The 20551-nt window shown below is 42.7% G+C and overlaps 1 long non-coding RNA gene across 1 annotated transcript; it reads right to left on the bottom strand.

Annotated features, from left to right (window-relative positions):
* Positions 1-536: 536 nt before the first annotated feature.
* Positions 537-4245, bottom strand: LOC115341092. The gene is made up of 4 exons (XR_003923278.1): positions 4163-4245; positions 2948-3013; positions 2609-2697; positions 537-623 (listed from the first exon to the last, which is right to left on the bottom strand). It is a non-coding gene; the product is annotated as an uncharacterized LOC115341092 (long non-coding RNA).
* Between the last annotated feature and the right edge of the window lie 16306 nt (positions 4246-20551).

Here is a 20551-nt window from a genome sequence, read left to right as displayed (position 1 = left end):
TCTTGTGTCCTGGAGGACATAAGCCCAAACTTATTCAAGGAAACAAACTGATAGCTATTAAGGGTGTTTGATAGTTTGCTGTTCATAGCAAAGGCATGCAGAGAAGAGCATGAGCAAGGAACTATTTTCCTAACTGAGTGGTAAATGCACACACCTGGGAAGTGAAATGGTTGGGGTTCGGTCCCTACTCCAGTGGCTTTCAAAGAGCTCTGAGCAAAACCAGAGCAGCTAAAACAAGAAAGACTTTGTCCAGATCAGCCTGTAGCTCAGGCACTAGTTCACTTCCCTTCTCAAAGGTAGGCAGAAGGGATCTGAACTCAGATTTCATTCCTTTCATGACTTATGCTGTCATGTCATACCGTCATGATAACTGAGATGTATATATAAGGGACACCACTACCTCTTCTCCCACTTTGTGACTGAAAGCCTTTGATTTTGTCAGACCTGTTCAGAAACAAATCAAAACAAGGTTATAATCTGTTCACATGTTTTATTTTGACAAAAAGCTGTCCATGCTGGATAAGCCTTTGCATGCAGTCTGGTCCTTTCACCTCGTGGGGGGGGGTAGAAGTTGAAAAGCAGAGATGAAGGCAGTGAGGATGGTCTAAGGCAGCGAACAGTTTCTGTGTAAGAGAACACCAAACAGATGAGGAGTCTTCAGGATGGAAAAAGACAAATGAGGAAGGCTACAAACAATGAATGGTGCCGAAGAGGTGACGAGGTAATGATTATTCACTGCGTTGCACCACACAAAAACTACAGGGTACCCACTGAAATTATCAGATGTCAAATTAGGAGGAGAGAGCAGGTATTTCTTTGCATAGTGCATAATTATATTGTCACAGACTGCTGTGCAGGCCAAAAGTGTAGATAAAGTCAAAAAGTCATTAGAGAAATTCAGGGAGGGCTGATCCACTGGTAAAAATTAATTTAAAAAAAAAAAAAAGTAGTCTTAATTCAACCTCAGGAAAGCAGGGGAGCATAGATCACTGTTCACGTACTCTCTCTTGTGCTTTCTCAGAGCATTACTGCTGAAGTGCCACAGTCACTGTGACAGACAGGCTACTGGGCTAAGTTCTCTGTACAGTGACATGAAGGTTCTTAGTCTGATGTTAATTTTGTTTTATTTTTTGGCTGAGAAAATCAGTTATTCACACAACTCGCAGCACAGACATAGGATAGACAGAGACACAGAGGACACAGGAACCATCCCAGCTCTCTGATGTCATTGCTGGGTAAACTCTCTAATTCTGTTTTGAATACACATGCCCTAAAACTATACCTAGAGATGCAAAAGCATTACATGAAGAGCATTCATTAAATTCTATCTCTAAAGTTACCATGATACAAGTATTTATAGCTAAAAAATGAATACACCAAGACAATTACCATATCTCAAACAGAACAATAATACTCCACACTTTCTCCTGCTAGGCTATATTTAACTTTCTACCACTGCGCTACTTTTTCTATGCTGTTTCCTATATTGTCCGCCATATGTCCTTATTTGAGAGTTCAGACTCACAGAAAGGTAAAACAGCTGTTTCTGACACATTAAGGAGCAAATTAAAAAGCATGTTTATTCAAGGATAAACACTGCCATTCCTTTCCATAATATCCTTGTCTATCTTGGGATGAAATTTGGTCCATTGCCTAGCACTATACAATACCTTACAACCCAGTCTGGGCTTCCGCCAGAAAGCTAATGTTTAAAACCACCTAAGGGAACATCTCAAACTCGTTTGACATTTCTGCTAATGGAGAAATCATAAGCTGGAGTAGGTAATGTGGGGACCTGGACTAGTTCTTGTAGGAATTCTTTTTCCTCTTCATGAAGAACCATTCATCAGTTAGTGCTCAAAATGTTTTGTTTTACCCTCCTGGACATTATACCCTCTCAGGCTGTCTACTATTGAACCTGTTGCTGAATGTCCATGCCCGAACGTAGCAACCCCTGCTCCTCTGAGCCCTCAGTGATGCTGAGGCAGCAGTGAAATGTTTACAGAAGGGAGACCCAGTACAGTGACCTATGCCAAAAGAAATCCTTTCTGTTACGAGAAAGTTTGACATCTGATAGCACAACTTAGGAGGAAATAAAGTACATTTCAGTTAACTTTGGAGTTTCTTGTGCAGTTCTCCCTAACCTAATGAACTGTGGGAAGTTTTGTCTCTGTCTACATGAAGCCCAGTCTGCCTCCTATGGAAAATGCACTGAATTTTGCTTCCAAAACAAAGGGTTCTCAAAGGGGCCTGCCTTTTCTTCCTGAGGAATCAGACACTTGGGCCTCTAAAAATCTGGGGTATTCAGCATATCTCAGTCAGACACCTAAAACGGACGTAAAAAGATACTTCAGAAGAATTAAGCCAGCTGGAGTTTTAAAGAAAACCATTTCTGATAGGTAAAAAAATCATAGTATGCTGGGGATGTACATCACATGCTTGCGATATTTCTGTCCAGCTATGCTGAGGGAAGAGCAACAAAGGAATGAAAAAAATTACACTTATCAGTTTAATTAGATTGACTAATCGTCTCAGTTTGAAATAAGCATAAGCATGGGACAGCATATCCAATTTCCTTTAAAAATTACTGAGAAAAACAGATACTCACTTTTCATCACCGTCTGCTGGAAAAGAAGCTCCGAGCATCATGGGAAAGCTTGTTCAATGCTCTTGTGAGCATTAGGTCTCAGTAGGTGCCTGAGGAAAGTGGAAAAGCATAGCTTTTCTACAGGTTCTTTTGTTTTATCGGGTTTTTTTTTTTTTTCACTAAGTTGTTCACATGATGTCTCTCAGTGGCCTAATATAAAAACGGTCTGAACTATGGGAGAATAACAAAAGAGGATGAGCGGGAAGTGCGTGCTCTCTGCAGGGGAAGAGCGCCAGGAGGCAGCACACACCTGGCTGCTTTCCCCAGGAGCCTGGGGGGATTCCTGGCAGACTCCCTCACCTGAAGATCGCAGCATGATCCACATGAGGAGTGAGGTGGTAACTTGTTGCTGCATCGAGCTTCAAACTGCAACACAAATTAAGATCTTGTAAGCATACATGCCCCAGGGGGTAGCAGTTTCCTACCTCCCAGACCCAACTGGATGACCTTTCTCAGGGTGAAGGTGCTTCCTTTCATGTGGCAGGAAGCTATTTTCCTGTATGTCCCCAAAACACACCTGATTATTTGAGTAATATGACAGCACCTCTGCCTTGGATTAATTCAGAGGAAGGTATGAATTTATTCACTTACAAGCCCTGACCAATTCTGGGTTTAAAATCAGAAAATAAGGTCAGCCGCAACACAGTGTTACATTTCACATCTGGAATGTGTGCTGCAGCTGCACACTTCAGTCTCAAGGCAATTATTTTGATCCCAAACCCGGTTGCTGTAAATAAATCTAATTAATTAGAATGTTTTTCCTTTGCCTTTACAGAAAAAACTCAGTATTTCAGCAGAACCATAACCACTAGAAGTAGGTCCTTGCTGCTGTTCTGCTCAGTTGTCCTAATTTATAAGAAATGTTCTTCAGTTAAACCTCCATCTATTTCCCTCCCACACAAACTCAGTTTTATCTCAGATGTCTGACACTAAATCACCTCTACCAGAAAGGCTGCATCAGTTCCCTGAAGCCTTAGCTTAATGCTAAGAAAATTAAAACTACTACATTCTGGAACATTTCTACACTGTTATTTTCCTTCAATTTCTCCGTTTTGACCTTGGTCACAAAAGCAAGCTAGTGCTGTTTTCTCTCCTATTGCATTCATTCCAACTGCTTTAGGGTTCATTTTGGGTTTGCTGTTTTCTCTAATGAGTAGCACACAGCTTGCAAAAATATTACAAACACTAAAAATAAACTGAGCACCCTTCCCGAACTCCCTGGCTAGAATTCCCCTCCGGACGAGACAGCAAAAACGCTGCAAGTTGATAAATATTACCGGTGGACATCCTCATAAACCAGTAGATGGAATAGCTTCTCGCATTCCTAGGAAATTATTCTCTCTCTCCTGGCAAACTGAAAAATAGACCCTGCTAAGAGTCTACCGTTTAAGTGGAAAAAAAAAAAAAAAACAGATTATTTTAAAATTTCTGTAGTGTTAAAATGCCACGCTTACACAACTAGTACTTGTTTAAAGTCGGTTAAAAAAATGCTTTTATATTACTGTGATTTGCCACCTTTTGTATTGTAATCGTCTTTAAAACCACAACTTGGTGGTCGAGAGAGACTTCCAGTCAATCGCACGGTGTGTTTTTCTTCCAGCTGCGAAATTGCTTAAAGCAGATCTTGTCAGCAAATACCGGTGCCGGTAATCCACTCGGTGCAATAGGCAGCAGAGGCAGAGCGGCCGTGATCGCAGGCGCAAGGGGGTTCGCTCCGAAGGGGGCCGGGGGCTGCAGAACGCCCGTCCCGCCGCTCGCCCGCCGCCCGGGGCAGCGGGGGCCTTCCCGGGGGGGGCTGAGGGAGGAGGCGGGAACACGGGCCCGCGGGCGCCGACGCCTCGCGGCTCTCCCCGCCGGAGAGTCCCCGGGCGCTCACCCGCCGTTGTCAAAACCCCAAACACTTGCTTAAAAAATAACCCAATAAACAGAGACCCCCTGGGCAAGTTTAAAGTGGCGGCCACGGGGGAGGCCCGGCCCCGCTCTCCCGCCCGGCAGCCGGGCGCCCTCAGGGCGGCGGCGGCGGCGGCGGCGGCTCCGGCTGGCGGCGGGCGCCATCTAGCGGCGGGCGGGCGCCGCCGGCAAACCGCCTCGTTCCGGCTGCCCGCGCGCCGCCGCCGTGCCCGCGGGGAGGCCCTGCCGCCGGCTGCGGGGCCGCGCACGGCACGGCCCGGCACGGCCCGGCACGGCCCGGCACGGCCCGGCACGGCACGGCGGCGGTAGCTCCCGCTCCCTGCCCGAGGGCTCAGGAAGAGAACGGAAAAGAAGATTGCCCCGTGCTCGCCCTCGGGCAGAGCCGCCTGACTGGCACTGTCTGACCCCAAATCGGACGACTGGGTAGCAACAATAAAACGTCTATTTTTAACGCACTTTAACGGCCAGGGTTTCCAATTCCCACAACACCTCCAATTAGCTGGAGCCTCCCGGAGAAGGCTGCTTTGACCTTTTGCGTCCCCCGTTTCTCCAGCGCTTCCGGAGGAAGCACCCGAAAGACATCTCCAGCTCCGTCAGTCAGCGTGCCGCGGCTGCGGGCCTCTGAACCCGTCCGGAGAGGCCGCTGGGGAACACTCGGTCGCCATTTAACGAGGCCTTGGCATGAGCAACGTTTCTCTGGTGACACTTTCCATGGGCCCTCCCTTTAGAAATGGTCGGCCAGCCTACCCACTCGCCTCTGCAGTCTTCGGGGCCCCAACACCGCTCAGGGAGTAGTGCCAGCCCTGGGGTTATAAAAAAGACCTTGAAGACATTAATCCATGTGGTTTTGCACTGTATGGAGGAAAAAAAAAAAAAAGAACCGGGAGATTTCTGCTGCAATTATTTCATGAAACTGCATATACCTCAGCATCATCCGTGCTGCCAGTAACCTCCAGTCCCGACCATGGCCATTGAGCTGAGACCGCGAGGCCGCGTTATCTGTTTCTCTGTGTGACAGGTTAATTCTACAATCCATTATTTTCATGGGCAATAAATTTCACAAGGAAGCTCGTTTCTTGGTAACACAATGAAATATTTCTACTCGCTTTTGCCTTCACCTAAATGATATGGCTGTTGTGTGTCAAGTGCTGATAAAACCCCCATCCTCACCCGGGGCTGTACCAGGGCTTATAAACATTTCTGGCAAAATTTTTCAAATACAATTGCAACCTCATTGTCGTGGCCTATTTTCAGAAGGCAAGGCTTCCCTAGAAGCTATTTTACAACTCTATTAAGAGCTGTACTCTGAATAACAGACCTGAGTAGTGGTGAACATTTTGCTGAAATGGTGTATATAGCACTGTAGGGCTGGGGAGCAATTCAGATGTATAAACCCAGGGTGGCAAAGGAGTGATAAAATGAAGATGGTGTTAATGTCTTGGCAATCCCACCTTACACAGCAACCCATGTGTTAAGAGTATTATTTTGTCCATATGATTTTTAAGGTGAGAATATGTGTCTGGCAAAACCATTTTTTCTTCAACTTATTCAGGTAGAACATATGTCATCTAGAGGTTGATTATGATCTTAAAGTTACTCTGTGTAGAGGCATTTAATTCACAGCTTAAATTTCAATAGACTTACAAGACATTTATTTAAATATTACGAGAGAAAGAATTTTCCTAGGTTAAAATTCAGCTTGATGTGTTGAAGACATGAGCTGTCAAGACCTTACTTTTGAAGTCCTGTATCTTTGCGTTATTTATTAACCCATTGCTTCCCAAGTCATTCATTAAAACAGTCTCGCTTGGACACTTTGTTGCTGGGCAACTGTGAGAAAGGTCAGCAAACTTTGTATGAATGATGAGGTACTAAAGATCTCCAGCCACGTCTCCTTCATGTTCTTGAATGCAATCTAATGTGGCCAAGTACAGCCTGATATCCTTTCTTGTGCATTTTTCAAGTGAAGCAAATACCTGCGATAATCAGCTAAACCATTTGCCCAAACTAAGAAAAAAAAAAAAAATAGCAAGGTTCACATTGGGTGATTCAAAGTGATAATTAGGTTACAGAAATACTAGTGTTGACATAATAACAGTACTTCTAAAACAAATACAATTACTGTCTCTTGCAGTATTAACTGAAAATCACAGAGCTGCGCAAACAGCAATCCAGCATGTGAATAACAAGAGGAAAAAGCATTTCTTACAGAAACATGCAAACTGGAGAACAATTTGTCTAATTACTTTGTCCACCTCTCTAGTAGTACAGACTGATCCCTTTGTATTCTGTATATTTGATTTCTAATTCTATACCATGCACAGTCCTATTCCACTTCAAAACTGAGCACTTAAATGGATTAGTGTTTGTTGATTGCTTTCATGAGATAATATAGCCTTGTTCTCCTCTATGCTATTTACCAATAATCTTTTATTTCCAAGGAGAAAATTCTGATTAGCCTTATGCTTTGAATAGCAGAATTATTTCCTAGAGTGTAACAATTGTGTAATCATTCAAATAAGCCAGTACACAAGCCAGGACAAATTTATCCCTGGCATAACAATTCTGATTCAATTGAAATAAAAACAGACATAAATTCAATCCACAATAACAGAGTAAAATGCCCTTGGCAGTTCAACGAGTGAAACCTCTCAGGCTAGAAATACCTATTCTGGTTTCTTAACCAGATTAATGCATCAGCCTTGCAGAATATGCTGTGCGTTAAAATACAGCAATATGGACAGAGACCAATGAAACCAGTTCCCAAACAAGCTGAAACTGCTTTAGTGAATACAAAGCAGAATCAACATTGTAGCTAATATAGGCATCTGGTCTTGGAAACGAATTATGAAAGGTAGATTTCTAATAAGTTTTTTTCAGAGATGAACTGAACCTTTAAGGCTTTTTAATTAAAATAGAAAAGATGCATGTGGCCTTTCAGAGAGATATGGGGAGGCTTGTAAGCACTGAAGTCTGAAGAAGCAGTGATGATACAATTTCTGTTACTCGGTGGTTTATGCAACAACAAACTCACGGCCAGAATGGCTTTAATTTAATGCATGGTTAGAAGACCAAGAATGCACAACATGCCCCAGAGCACTCCTGCACCACAGTCGAGATGAAGACTCTGTGGCCATACCTGGAATATTGCCCAACATTAACTGCTACTTCCTTTGAAGAACTCTGAAAAATGTGAAAGGACTTCCAAAAGGACTTAGAAGAATGATTTGAGGCCCAGGGAACCTAATAACAGAGGAACCTCAAACTGCTTTGTTGAAGAGAAAGCTCAGAGTTGATTTGATCGCAATATCTGTTTAGGAGAAGATTTCTAACAGTCAAAGCTGAAGTAAAAGGAAGATTCTTTAGCTGGAAGCTAAGCCAAATAAAACCAGAACAGAAATAAGGATCACATTTTTCACAGTGAGCGTAATTAACTCCTGGAATGATCTACTCAGGGAGCAGGTGTTTTCTCCATTATTCTAAGTCTATCTGGAGCAGGTATGAGCTTTGCACATTAATGTTTGGAAAGAGAGATACTGAGACATGCCGAAAACCATTACTGCAGCTTGTCCAAACATTGAAACTGCCAGCTTGCCCAGATGCAGTAGTAACTGCCTGCTGCTGCCTACCAACACTCACACCAGTAGGCTGTGTAGAAGCTATTACAAATCTTCCCATGATTGACACACCATCAGGGAGCTGAGAGGAGGAAGAAGGCGACAAGTCTCTCAGATCTAAAGGTCCCAGTGCTCTGCCACAGGACCAAGCAGGGTCCCAGGTGGTCTAACAGCCAACCTCAGCAGCCCCTTTTGACTCCCTCCCTCCCACCACAGGGGTTCAGCCACCCAACCAGCACAACCCTGATGCCAGCCACATGACATGACCCTTCTTCAGGTACCACACTTCAGTTGCCTGCATGCCTTACCTGGCCCAGGAGTCACTCTCTGACCAGCCCTCACAGTGTAAGCCTAAAGTAAAACCCCTTCCACTTTACTTAGACAAGGAGAGGACGTCCTGTGAACATCTGGTGGGACAAAGAGGCAATGTGTGGAAAGGGGGCATTGGGGAGAGGGTTGCTTTGAATATGTGGTGGTGTTATGCTTGAGAGGTATTGCTCTCGGGAGTTCTGTAATGAGGTGGAGAACATCTGTAACTGCAGTAGTGGACAGATGTGTTAACACCATCTGCCCACACCTGAATGACCATCACAAAAAGCGTTGGCACTGGGGTTCAAAGACAAGAACCTGGAGAGAAAAGACCAGGAGGGCAGAAGACCTTCTGCAGGAACCTCCTACCAGGTGTAAGAGACATGAAAGGCTGCTTAAATATCTCTCCTGAGCTGAGAAAGCATAAAGGATGCTTAAAATGCTCTGGTGAGGCTGGGAGTAGTTCTTGGTGTTACACAGGTTCACCCAGAGCTGAACAACAGTGTCAGCAGAGCTGCAGGACTCAGCTGGACCAGCTCACAGCCCTAGGGCAGTGCCCACCTGGGAAACCAGCACAGCTCCACGGCAGAGCAAGGCACAACTGTAAGAAATGAGTCAGGTGTGTTGTATAAAATTTTCTAATTAAAATTTCAGTGCAAAGCAGATATTCAACAAGGAAACTTCAACAAAACCATTAACATTTGGTGAGGCTATAAATATGATGAAGTGTATGAGACCATATTAATAACAGACTGTACTGCTTGTATATTCTGCATATTCTACATAAAATAATCTCATTTATGTGGGGTGGGGGGGAGCAACGACTTAAATTCTTGTTAACAAAAGGTTATGATGGAGTCAAGTATTAGAAGCTTCCAAAAAAAAAGAGCACTGCATTTACAATCCTCCTGTGTAAATTCAGTAACTGTTCACCTCTTCCGCCCTGTAGTTTCAATCCGTGATAGATGTAGTCTTTTACATTGCTTATTTTTGAAGCTTCAACTTCTAAGATCTTCTTGTCTTTTAGATACTGATAATAATTCACTGTAGCTAAAATCCCAATGCCTGTGATAAAAAATGTTTTTCCATATTTTATACCGCCAGGAGTGTCCATTAGTAAAAGACCTGAATCATATTTCCCATTTCAATTTTCAGGGTAAAAAAAAAGTCCTGAGTTCATTTCTCAGTATAATTATTATGTTAATTGTTTTCTTAGGAAACTCGTCTTCCTTGGAAAACAGACTGGATTAATTCGCCTTTCAGCATTCACAGGATGCACATACCAATGTCCCAAAATGGCAAAATAATTATGTCAGGCAGCGGTGGACTTTTCTAAAATCAGTCAATCATCTATTTATCTATTTATCCAACTTCAGCAAAGACTTTCATATATTATATTCAGCACTCTGTGTCAAGTTTCCTCAGCACTATCAAATCATTAGGAAGGAGACCCTCACCAGGCAGAATGGACTGCCTGGCATGGATGCATGGGAGCCAGTTGAGAATAGACTGGGTTATCTTCAGATGGGTCCAGTGTCTCAAAACCAAAACGTCTTAGCACAGAGAGCACAAGCCTGGAGGAGATGCCATGGGCTGGTTTGACCAGAAGTCACCCCCCAGCCCCCGTGTGAAGTCTACATCCACCTACAAGGTAATGCAGCTTAACTACTTGGAAGTGTTCAAGGTCAGGTTGGATGGGGCTTTGAGCAAGCTTATCTAGTGAAAGATGTCCCTGCCCATGGCAGAGGTGTTGGACTAGATGGTGTTCAAAGGTCCTTCCAAGCCAAACCGTTCTATGATTCTATGATAGCATGGCTTATTACGCGGTAGGGTGTTTTACTCTGCCTGCTTTCCGTAGATGCTGTTCTTTTATAATTCTCTGTCTCTGTGTGTATCTGTGTCTGTGTGTCTGTCTCTGTGTGTATGTGCATTTTACAAACAATACAATTTTACCTCTTCGTGAAGATTCCCACTGTGATTTTAATTTTTCCTTGGCATAAGCCTCCAAACTGGATTCAGCAAGGTAAGTTAAAATATATATTTATTTTCTATTACACTTAATATATCCAACTTAAAATCAAAGGCCTAAATATTGCCAACAGAGGCAGCTAAAGACACTCGAAAGGAGTCTGCAAACTCCAGTCTGACCGAGGTCGGTGGCTGTGGCCTTGATCTGCGCCTGAGTTAGCCCAGCTGCTGACAGCGTGCTTTGAGTTCTGCCGTGAGCACACCATGCTCTGGACAAGCTCCCTCTCCATGCCTGTGCCCCCTGCAGCCTCCCTGCCCCACAGGACGCTCTGCAATTAGAGTAGCCAGACATCTGTGGGTGGTCACCTGGAGTCACTGACCTGGAGGGATATCAGGAGAGAAGGTCCCAGCCAGACCTCTGGAGGGTTTTTGTGCGCTTGGGAGGCAGGATGGAGGCTGACTGCCATCATGTAACCCAGATGTGCCTTTCCTTATCCTGACTGTGCTAGATATGTGCCTCCCGATGTGAACAAGTAGGGTTTCACACCTCAGTACAAAGGGAAGGTCTATTGAACACCTGTTTTCATGCTTTACAAGATGTCTAATAAGCTTACTTGGACAATTTAAAGAAATGGGTTTCCAAATTCCCAGCTAATCTGTCTGAGACAGGGACCAATAGCTAAAATGTTGAGGCCTGCATAAATCACTTGTTTAACACAAACGTTTGGTATGTTGTTCAATTTAAGCTTTAAAATCTGCAAGTTATTTCAGCCAGGTCATTGTGGAAATAATTACAAGGAAATTTCTTGGAGGGCAGCTACTTTTTCTAGTAAGGGAACGTTTGCCTGAGTTTTATTTTTCTGAATGTACAAAATTTCCCAGGCTGGGCAAATTGAGTCAAGAAGAGACACTCCAAGGACAGGCTAAGTCCATTAGGAACACCAGCATAAAAACATGCTACCAAAATTAACTCAGAGAAATCTCTTCTTACTGAAGAATATCAGTATTTCAGAAAGTGCTCTTAAATCCAGTGTGCTTTTAGGACAACTTTTTAGTTTCTTGGAAACAAAAAACATTGCATTCTGCTGAAGAGCACATTAATAAGTAAGTAAATAAATAAAAATTATTATATAATTCAATCATCCTATCTCTGCAGTGCTACGTTATCCTGCTGTTATCAGATTAAGACTGTTTTTTCTCCTAACTAATCAGATGGAGGGATTAAAACCTGCATACGCCAGTGAAACACAAAACAGCCAGAGGGAGAAAAGCCAATTTGATAGGACAGATGGGCTGGGAGACGGTGACATGCAGTGCCTTACTGTGGCTGGGAAGAAGAGTGGCAACTTTGTCATGAAAATGGAGTGGCAGAAATATATCAGCAACGGCACTCTGATAGCCCACAGGAACTGCTCTTCTTGCTTCCAGCTTTCCAGGACACAGGTTTTCCAGGAGGTTTTGTATGAGGACACACGCAAGTGACACAGACGATGAACTTCATGATGAACTGTCACAACTTGGAGTAGTTATGATATATTCTGTCTATGGGAGTGGTCCCAAACATGGCCATATGTGTTAGTGACTGCTGCACCAACTTAATGAATGCCTTCCCCAATTCCTAACAATTTAAAGCATTGCTGTGATAGGCACCTATTTAAATGCACTTGCTAAAACCGTTGCCTCTATTCAGCTCCCCCATCAGAGTAATGCCCAGTGGTACCTTTACTCTTCTGCATGGTTTGTGGTGCTCAGTGCAGTTCTGTGCCCCTGGAAAACCAACAGCAGCTGTGCAAGTGGCATATGGATTCAAAGAAGCTGCTACAGGCAGATTCTGAATCACAGAGGATCAATATTAATTACATTTCATCACTTTGACACCATACGGGGGGGGGGGGGTAAGCTAAAAATAGCTCTATTTTTCCTGTTTATTTCCTTCCTCCTCAGGCTTTTCATTCCATTTCTCTTCTTTAAACTCCAGTTGTATACATGGGACTAACTGAGGGGTGTCCCAAACTATGCTGAAAAGAAAAATTGGCTTTATGCGGCTTTCAGAAGTCTTTGATCCTCAACTAACCTGAGTGGGTTCTGACCACCCCACATCCCTGGAGCAGGGCAAAGGCACCTAGGAACTGCCTCATTACCAGCTATATATTTGAACTGTCGTTTTTCTCCACCATGCTCTTCAGTTCCTTTCCCCTCTGACAAGCTTCTTTTTCATGCATCCTTTCTTACATTAATTTGCAGAGCTGCTTTTTTCCCTTTGTGCTTTCAAATTTTTTTTTTCCTTCTTTACTTCTTCAGTTTGACCTTCTTTCTCTCATTCAAGATGTTTTTTATTAGACACACATGGTCATTCACTGCAAATTGCAGAAATCTAATGTTTAGCACTGGAAGTCTTTCCCCAATTTCTCTGAGGTTTCCCATGCATTCAGCCTGAAGAACTGCTTTCAGAATCATAAAGAAATGCTTTGGATGTTAACTTTTTATTTTTCTCATTTCTTCTGAACTTGTCTTCATACATAGTTCCTCCATCCTGTGCATCTATAATCTAATCTTTAAAAGTAGCTGCTTCTTTTTGAGCTCTCAGGCTTTTTAATGAGGTGGGCTGCATTTTAAGATAGCACTTTCTACCTTCCAGTTTCCAAATCATCATTTCACACAGTGATGACTACTTCCTTACATAGTAAAGTATTGTCAGAGAGACAGTCTAGCATTTTGATGACTTTTTCACATCGCAAGTCCCTTTCTTTAAAACTGTTACACATACTCTGTTTTCTCAGTCTTCATCTCCCTCCTCACTGATCTGTTCCTTATTCTTCCTTTGGGTTGCTATTTAATCCTTATTTGCACTGCGTCCAGCTAGTGGCTCCTTTTCCCCCAGCCATTTCATTTCTGCTGGAGGAAGCTATTTCTGCTGTAGCTAACCCTCAAAGTAGCCCTCCTCCTACCTTAAAAGTAGCAGTCTCTTTTAATGGCTTAATTAAACTGGAACATTTCTGCCAACAGCACTTAAGGTTTCTGCAAGGGGACATCTTGCATCACATGCAAGTGATAACTTGCTAGAAAAGCTTAGTTAAAAAAAAAGAGAAAATAAAACATCAGATCTGACTCTCCTTCCTATTTCAGCAACATGAATTTCAGTTGATTTATTCTTAGGTTGCATGAGTAAAAGAAAGGAGGATATGGTCCTCAGTTTGCCGGTAGGGCCTGTAGATAACCTGCATGCACACTGGGACTCATTTCTTGAGTACCACAGTGGGAAGTAGTTTGAATTTCCGAAGAATTGAGAAAACTCTACATCCCTGTTTCCCTCCCTCCTCTTTCCTATTAGTACTTGCTAACAAATGCATCCAGTCATGAGTGCAGGAGTGGCTGCTAAGATCTTCCACTAATATGGTGGCCACACTCAGCCATAAGGAAAGCTTCAGCAATCAGGAGTCACCATTTGTGTCAGAAATATTTCCTTGATTTCACAGACCAGTTATTTTGCCCAAGTTGAATTTTGATCCTTCATCAGTTTTCATGTAATTTGTTTTAAAGGAGAAAAATCTATTTTGATAAAAGGCAACATCCTGGACAGTGCCATATGACTTCTCAGAAGCAAACCAGTTTGAAATTGGCTTGGGACTGTGTAGCAGCAGGGATTTTCCTCTGCAGCAAGCCGACTACACTGAGCTCAATGAAAGTCAGGAATAACTGTTTAACTTTGGACATTGGCTACAGTGCAAGGAAGCAAAGGAAGTCAAAGGCTACAGCTCTAGAGCCGATTAACAGACTGTCATTCCCCTCTCACCATAAGCTGGCATAACTGAGTGGCTGCCACTGCCATCACTATCTGCATTCCACATACGTGGGAGAGCAGTACGTCTGATTCTGTGTCTCACAGCAAAGTTGGTTTCTAGAACATTACTTCATGTGCTTGTGGTTCTTCATGTACGCATATCAATATCTGCATGAATGCCATCACAACTTGAGATCCATTGAAGTCTAAAGCATGTACAAGATTAATAACTATAGCACTTGAAAAGAATAAAGATATCTTCTGAATTAGAGCCAGAGGCCAGAAATATGTTATATATAATAACCTAGCAAGGTGTAAGTTGAATGAGTAGATCTTTGGATATCACCGCTCTGAAATTTTGTGAAAGTATCAGGCAAGCTGACACTTGAGGTATAGAAATGCAAGGCTTTTAAAAATGTGTAGAACTGGGCTTTTTTCTAAATTGTTCTAGCTCTTGTTTTTCACATTACATTTTAACTAATAGTTGTTTATTCAATCTTACTGCTTTTACTATATAAAAACATGGTGTATTTTGAATTTATATACAGTACAGCAGACATCTACAAGGGATATGTAAAATGCAAATCAAAGTGTTCGATACCAACAGTTCAAGGAACAAACCTAAACCAAAGTTAACTTTAAGGCTGCATCTTTAATCTTACATGTTTCTTAAAACTGAGTTCATTCTTCTTCACTCTGCTAAAAATAACTGATGACACGGCAAGTCTCCATATTTTGTGATTTGTGTTTCAGAATATTTTCCAGATAGCAACCTTGGCCTGGCTATGAGCCAAACCTCTTTGTGTTTCCTTTCTTTCACTCACCCTTTTAAAAATGCTTTGCTTTTAAGTTTTTAGCCTAGAGCTGTAAAAAGGCAACAATACAACACAGAGCTCAGGTTATAATGTGATTCATAGGAGATACACCACATCTTAAAAGCACTGTTCAGTCTAGAGCTTTAACAGCTTCAGTTAAAAACTGTGTTCAAGCCCAAATATATGGATCATCCTCAAAGATGAATGAGCTCTAAAGCTGGAGAAGCAACTTTTTTAAGACCACATGCCAAGCTGTATTTTCTTTCTCAGTTTAGAGGTTAAGAGCAGCTCTGGTAGCAACGCAGTGGGACCTGAGGGATGCTGCCTCACAGAGCGGCAAAGCAATACCAATCAACCAATTGGCAGTACTTTGCCTCTGAAGGGCAGGGACTGTCTCTGTCTTCTAAATTCAAAGGATTCCACTGAATTCAGAAGAAACTAGAAACTTTTGCCTTCCATAGATGAATTTTCAAACTGCAGAATTTCCCAGCACTGTCCCAAACTGCACTATGGCCATTCAAAATATGCTCCTGTGTCACAAGTTGTTGACTACTGGCCTTTGATATTATTGAAGGTAAGTGAATTTGCACTGCTTAAGTAAGAGGAATTTTGGGGTCCATAATCAATAACACAGGTTTTAACATTAACTCTCGATTTCAAATGCCCAACACTGTGAAAGTCAAGAACTTATGAAGCTGAAAGCATATGTCTTTTTTCAATTATATCAATAGACCTAATACAAACTAATTCTTCTCCTCACAAACCTCAATTCTTACACCCTTAAAGCATCACAGCTGCTGCAGTACTATTGCTTCAGCCTCATGGAGAACAGAGAACATGGACAGAAGAAGCAATGGTGGAGAGAAGAGTTACACAGGTATACATAATATCCAAATACTGCCTAATATTAATGGTGAATTGTCTTTGCATGTGGCTGTGGTGATATCTAGCTATGATATCCTATTCTAGCTATCCTGCTCTTCAAATTTATGTGGTTTCTGTAGGAATACTGCTTTTGTTTCATTGATCTAAACAAGCTCGACTTTTAGGGAGGGAAAGAAGCACAGTAATGGAGACTTTATCCTTTTTTTGATTCTGTTGTATGTGCTACATGTCCTTTTCACCCCTAGCAGCAGTGAAAACAAAGTCAAACTTGCGCAGATACCAATTCAGTGCTGGGCAACAGACTGAATCCTAAGTCTAGCCTCCCACTGGCCTCCAGCAACAGCGACTTGTAACAACTGTTGGTGAATATTTACCTGGGGAGCAGAGGGAGAAACGACAAGCTGCTGGAAGGATCCTCGTCATCTGTCCTTGAGTTTCTTCTTGCGCATGGATTACCCTTTTCACAATGCTTGTACCGTGCACTCTGCTCAGAAAGCCGTGGCCGAGGTGCAGCATAATTGTGATGAGCTTTGATAATGACACAGTGCAGCTGAGAAGGTGTGAGGCCTCAGCATGGATTGTGGCTACACAAAGACCTGCCAGGTTGAAGTAAAAAATGCCTCAAGGTTAAGTGCTGCAGGGGAATTCTCTTTCTTCTGAGATCTTTTACTGTATGTCTGAGTAACTGTTCATATTGCCTATGCAAACTTCATAGGTTACTCATGCTGAGTGAATGTCTGTTTCAAAAAGAAAGATTGCTCTTAAATACTTAATTTTTATGCACTGCTTGAAGTCAGTCCCAAATTGTTATTCAAGGACAGCAAGTATATTTCCAGCAATAAAAACAACCCAGTGGGAAGTTAACTATTTTATCCTTGCCTTCGCTGTCTCACAAATGAAACAAGGTTTCTTCTTTACAAGACACTGCTCTGATTCAACATGCCTGCAAACTTTTTGATAAAGTGTCTGTCTTTTAAATGCTACACAGATCTCAGTGCACCAGGAGTTTACATTGACAGAAGCATTAAAACACAAATCATAATGTGCTTTTTAAAGATGCAAAGGGAAGGTAGTTTTGAACATCTTCTTGGTAATAAAAGCCCAAAGTAATAAATTAGGGCTACAGAAGATATTAGTTAAAATAAACCTTATCTTGGCTAAGATATGGCAGGAATCACTTTAAAAAATACATGTGAAGGGCAGTACGAAGAGCGGAGGCTTGGCTCTCACTTGTAATTAGCTCCCTTGTAGTCCCAGTGCATGCTCTTTCTTGAAACTACAGCACCCTAGCTACCGCTGGTGAACTGCAGTGTGCAGAATAACAAAAGTATCAGCTGTTGTCTGACAGCCGCAACATGAGTGATTATACAAACATGGTGATAAGCAGATGTTTTTACCAGTCTAGCCACGCTAGAAGTTTCCTGCTTGCTTTGATCTTGCACTCTCTGCCTTTCTCACAGTTTGATCAAGATGTACAGGCAATAGCATGTGACATAGTTTAAAGATCATTTATAAGCAGGTTGAACTTGTACAATATTTTATCAATGATTTATGTACTTCAAGATGCAGATCTTAAAAAATTAAGAAAATGTAAAGCATATGAAAACATTTGTGACACAATCCAATGAAAGACTTGATCCTTACTTATGCTAATCAGGCTTCACAGCCCTCCTGGGAAGCAGTTATTTCATGGTAGATTTCCTGCAACAGCTGGTTTCTCAGCTCATAGGATTGTGCTCACTTCAGCCAGTCATATGTGGGACGTCCTATCAAGACACACCTACTGACTTGCTACAAAATCCATCTCTTCAGGCAGTTCTGCGTCTAAAAGTTGCAGCACCTAGTTGCCCTGTCCCTCCAAATGGCCACTGCCTACTGTATTTTGTCTGCTAGATAACTGTGTTGGGTGAGTAAGGGGAGTTGGTTATCTGGTCTGCTTCAGTGGTTATCAACCTGTCTCCAGATGAGGCTTGCATGAAAAGGACCAGTGGTGTTCTGCCCCTGTCCGAGCCAGATGTTTCTTACTGCCTCCCTGTGCTCAGCCATCTCCTTCAGCAGTACCAGGACTGTCACTCCTGGCTCAGGGCTCACTCCTTACCCACGCTTATTCTGCTTCCTCCTGCTCACTCGGAACCTGCTTCCCACAGAACAGGCACTGAAGCCAGGCTAGTGAGCTTACCTGAACCTGGCTAATCCAGTTCAGAGCCTCTCAGTCACTTCAGTCAATGCTCTCTCCCCATGCTCCAAGCACCTGCAAAAACAGTACCTGCACACTGCAAAAACAGTCCAGTCACCCTCAAGATCTCCGTTGAGCCACAGCTCTGTCCTTGCATCTCTCCAGTGAGGTCTTTCTTACTTGTTGCATCCCCTTGCTGGTTCAGCAAGACAGTCTGGACATGTCATGTACATTCGGGTGTTATAGTGATGGCGTGAACTGCTTCTTGCCAGAGAAACAAGGAAGTGAAAGGAGGAAAAAAACCATGAACACTCAGCCTTGGAACAAATTAGTTTCCTGACTCAGATGCGTAGCTTGACACAATTGCTTTATGCAAAAGCTTGTCAAATGTGAGCACCAAAACATTTTGTTTAATCAAGCATAACATACTGTACCATAATATTTCTCTTGGCTGTGCATGTGTCAGGGGAGTTCATATCACCATGAATCACTTGTTATGTTTTGTTTAAAGACTTTTGGTGGGTGGCTCAGAGTGAAAGACATGTTCTTATTAACTCAGGAATGTTCTCATTTCAATGATTTAGGCTTCAGAAGGGAAAGTCCCTGAAACTGATATGGGAGTTGGATTCCATGCCTTGATGCACCCGCACTTCCCATGAGATCTTTGCTTGCTTGAAAATTTCCTGTATATTGAAAGTCAGTGTAAAGCTAGATGGATTGTTGCTATAACAGTGACCTATGCCTGGATTGGGGTTTATCTCCTAGCCCATTCATACAACGTATGCCAAGGTTACTGAAAAATCAGACATTGCCAATGAAGAGGCATTTCTGTCCACAGATTCCTGTGGCCTTTTCTGCCATACATCTTCCTTTTCTTACCAAAAAAAAAAAAAAACAAACCCAAAAAACCTAAACAAAACCTAAGGACCAAAACGAGCAAGTTAAAGCAGCCAATTAATAAAGGAAAGAAGTACAGTAGGTCAAGGGAGATGAACTGACCTGCATCCCCCAACAGACTATTCAGCTGCCAGAATAACTGCTATCGCAAAGCTTATGCATGACCCAGTCACTTTTTGTTCTCAAAACATTTCCTGCTACAATAGACTGTTCGGCCCCGGAGCCTCTGTTTCCTGTGTTTTTCACTGTCAGAAAGTGCGTGGATTTGCATTACTTGTATCAACAGAGCAGCAGTCAGCAATATTTTAAATATCATCAAGGTGCAGGGAGTCAATGGCATCAGTTCAGACTGACTAGAAAATTGATTATTTTTGTTAGCATCCTTTGCCAAGTATATTTACTTGAAAAATATTACCCATTCCTGTACTCATGTGTCTGCTCAGCACAACTCTGTGTTACCTGTGAATACCTGGGCTGCTTCTAAATAAGCCACAGTAGCATGGAGTTCCACATCTGATAACTAGCCCCACCTTTTCTGCAATGTTGGCTCATCTGCCTTTACTCCATACATAGTGTGCAGCACAGATCCACCCCTCAGGATAAGTTCACACAGCAAACTGAAGGTGTGATTGTATCGTGGATTGGTAACAACAGCTGCGATGCTTTAAGATCACAGTCCTCAGCACATGCGAGCAACCAAAGCAGGCACAACCAGATATACCAAGGCAATAAAACCTCGCTTAGTTTTACACTCTTAATTGCTTCATCCCTCCCCACAAGCCTATCTTATTCTTCGCTTCCATGACAGCAAGAGCTCGCACCTTCCCAGGCTGTGAGGAACTGAAGCCAGGCTGCATCACCGTGCAGGAGCCGGGGAGTGACTCAACATCAGGAGGACACACATGGCATGGGGTGAAGGTTGTACCCCTTTACATAGCGTAAGGTGGGGGAGAATGCCCGCAGGCATGAGCTGATGCAGGAGTGGGGTTCATTTCTCAACCTTACCTGCTCACATTAGTGGGGTGCATATCTTCCAGTCATGCTTTCCCTCCACTGGATAGGCAACTTTTAGATATTCGTATAGAAACTTATTACCATGCAAGCTGACCACTTAGCATTTTTTAGGGCTTTTACCCTCATAAAAAGCCTTGGGAAAATGTAAAAACTATTATTGTTGTATGAAAAGAGGAGGAAAAGAAATATGGAGAGTCAGATCCAGAAGGTCAGCTTTTGTGTCCACCTCAGTTTGCAGACAGCAATTAGATACAGAAGTGTAATACCATGAACTTCAAAACTCTGGCTTGTACTCCTAGTGCTTAAGTCCATAGTTATCAGGGTTTTAACAGTGAAGGTCCCTTGCCTACAATTCAGCTTTTGTGAATAAATGGAACTGCCTTGATCTTTTCAGGCCTAGCAACTCATACCTCTCATACTTGGGCTGACTAGGATCTAAAAATTAGGCTTTCCTGAAGTGTATCCACTGAGCTCCTTCTCTGGAAGACATGCTCCAGGTGGTTGCGGTACTTAGGAAATGAGTGGCTGGAT

The sequence above is a fragment of the Aquila chrysaetos genome, chromosome 5 (genome assembly GCF_900496995.4).
Source record: "Aquila chrysaetos chrysaetos chromosome 5, bAquChr1.4, whole genome shotgun sequence".
NCBI lineage: Eukaryota > Metazoa > Chordata > Aves > Accipitriformes > Accipitridae > Aquila > Aquila chrysaetos.
Note: the sequence above shows the minus strand (reverse complement) of the source record. Positions and strands in the feature narration are given on the sequence as shown.